The sequence below is a fragment of the Carlito syrichta genome, unplaced genomic scaffold (genome assembly GCF_000164805.1).
Source record: "Carlito syrichta isolate Samal-C Ts95f unplaced genomic scaffold, Tarsius_syrichta-2.0.1 Scaffold167402, whole genome shotgun sequence".
NCBI classification, from domain to species: Eukaryota; Metazoa; Chordata; class Mammalia; order Primates; family Tarsiidae; genus Carlito; species Carlito syrichta.
Genome location: NW_007111498.1, coordinates 359098 through 361582, shown reverse-complemented (window position 1 = coordinate 361582; position 2485 = coordinate 359098). Strand labels below are relative to the sequence as shown.

General features: G+C 44.8%; 1 pseudogene; it reads left to right on the top strand.

Moving 5' to 3' along the window:
* The first annotated feature begins 1142 nt into the window (after positions 1–1142).
* Positions 1143–1624, top strand: LOC103252547 (annotated as a pseudogene).
* The last annotated feature ends 861 nt before the right edge of the window (positions 1625–2485 follow it).

Genomic DNA, 2485 nt, shown 5'->3' with positions numbered 1-2485 from the left:
GTATCAGCCTGGTTCCTGAATGTCTGTGTGGAGCCCTATGTGCATTCACCCATATTGAATGTGAAGCATGCTTCAGTTAGCTGCTGCCGCCTAACAAGCCATCCCACAGAATGGTTTCAAACAACAATTTATTATTATTGATTTAATTCTGTGAGTTGACTGAGCCCAGCTGGGGAGTTCTTTGCTGATCTCACTTAGCGTCTCTCCAGTGGTTGTGGTCAGATGGTGGCGGGGTCTGGGGTCTTTAGCACCTTCATAGGAATCAGACTAAAGATGATTTTTTTACTCATGCCTGGCACCTTAGTGCTCCTCTCCCTGGAGTTTCGTACTCCCGGCATCTCTGCATAACCTCTCTTTTCAGGAGGGTGGTCAGACTTCTTATATTGTATGTGGCTTCAAATGCAATGTCCGAAACTGCCAGGATTTCTAAGGCTCAGGCTGAGAGGAGTGTCACAGTATCATTCCTGTCACGCTTTCTTGATGAAAGTGAGTTATGGGATCAGTGCAGAGTCAGAGTGAGAGGTGACTATCCAGGGGTGTGTTACCAGGAGGGAAGAGTCATCGGGAATCCTTTTTGGAGACTTGCTACCACATACCACAGTAAGAAATAAACCTTTGTCATGTTAAGCCACAGAGATTTCAGGGTTAATTTGTTCCCTTGGCAAAACCTAGTCTAATCTGACTAATCCAGAAATTGGTGTTGTATTAGTGAGGGTAAGCTAGGCTACGCTGAAAAAACAAACCCCAAATCTCAGTGGCTTAACACATAGCCCTCTGGGGGTCTGATGACTCTTCAGGACTGCTGCTTTCCAGTGGTGACTCAGGGGTGCAGGCTGCTTGCCTTGTGTTGGTACACCTCCCAGAACATGTGGTTTCCAGCTAACTGGGGTGGGAGAAAGAGAACATGGTGCTCATAGCTCTAAAGTACCTATTGGCCAGAATTAGTTCTGTGTCCCTCACCTGAACTTCCAACAAATGAGAGATTGAGGGGAGCATGTGGATATTTGGTGGTTAGGAAATGTCATAAGGATTATGTGTATTGGTCTCTTTTTTTCCTTCTTTCCCCCTTATCTTGCCATCTATAGGAAATTTAAAAGGAGGGTCTTTCGGCTGGAACCACCATCTTCCAGTAATTTGCCAAAATGACAAACACGAAGGAAAAGAGGAGGGGCACCCGGTACATGTTCTCCAGGCCGTTCAGAAAACATGGAGTTGTTCCTTTGGCCACATACATGTGAAATCGACAAGAAAGGCGATATTGCAGACATCGAGGGAATGGACGCTGTTGAGAAAGGAAAGCCCCACAAATGTTACCATGGCAAGACAGGAAGAGTCTACGATGTCACTCAGCCTGCTGTTGGCATTGCTGTCAACAAACAAGTCAAGGGCAAGATTCTTGCCAAGAGAATTCATGTGCGTACCGAGCACATGAAGCACTCGAAGAGTCGAGATAGCTTCCTGAAACACGCAGAGGAAAGTGACCAGAAAAAGAAGGAAGCCAAGGAGAAAGACACCTGGTTCAGCTGAAGCACCATCCTGCTCCACCCAGAGAAGTACACTTTGTGAGAACCCATGGAAAGAGCCCGAGCTGCTAGAACCTATTCCCTATGAATTCATTGCTTAATAGGTGTCAAAAATAAAAGATCTCTGGACGATTAAAAAAAAAAAAAAGGAGAGAGAGATGGAAAGCAAGAGAGAGAGAGACAAAGAGGAAGTGGGGAGAGAGAGACAGAGAGAGAGAGGGAAGGGGGGTCGAGAGAGAAAGGGAGAAGGAATGGGAGAAAGAGGAAGGGGGTGGGAAAGAGAGGAAGAGAGAGAGGGTTGTGGAGAGAGAGGTGGTGGAGGAGACAGAGAGAGAGGGAAAGAGAAGGAATGAGGAAGGGAGGGAGAGAGGGAGGGAGGAAGGAAGGAAGGAGGCAGGAAGGAGGAGACAATGGAAGGAAGAATATTAGAAGGAATTTATTCTATAAGATGTCAAATGCAACCACTAAAACTACTAACAAAACCATTATAAGTACTGCTAAATAAAAACTATTAATAAATAACTGTACTAGGAGAGCCTTTCATTGTGTTTCTATCTTGTTTTTTTCTTTTTTAATCAGCAATGATAAGGAAACTAAACCAGATTAAGTGCTATCATCTTGGAGGTGCAAGGCAAACAAGGGGAAAGAAATGATTGAAGAGCACTTCAGAAAGCTTGGTACATTCAAATCAGCAGGGCCTGATTACTCACGTCCTAGGGCACTTACGGAATTGGCAAATGTAATCGCAAGACCACCGGTCTTTATTTTAGAAAATGAAGGTTGGACAGGAAAAGGTCCTGACAAGCAGAATCGGCAGGTGGAGTGCCAGTTTTTGAAAACAGAGGAAAGGACAGCTGTAGTAATTATAGACTATTCAGCTTATCTTGGATACCTGGGAAGATACAAGAACAAATCATCAAACAATCAATTTGCAACCGCCTAGAAGAGTGCAAAGTACTGGG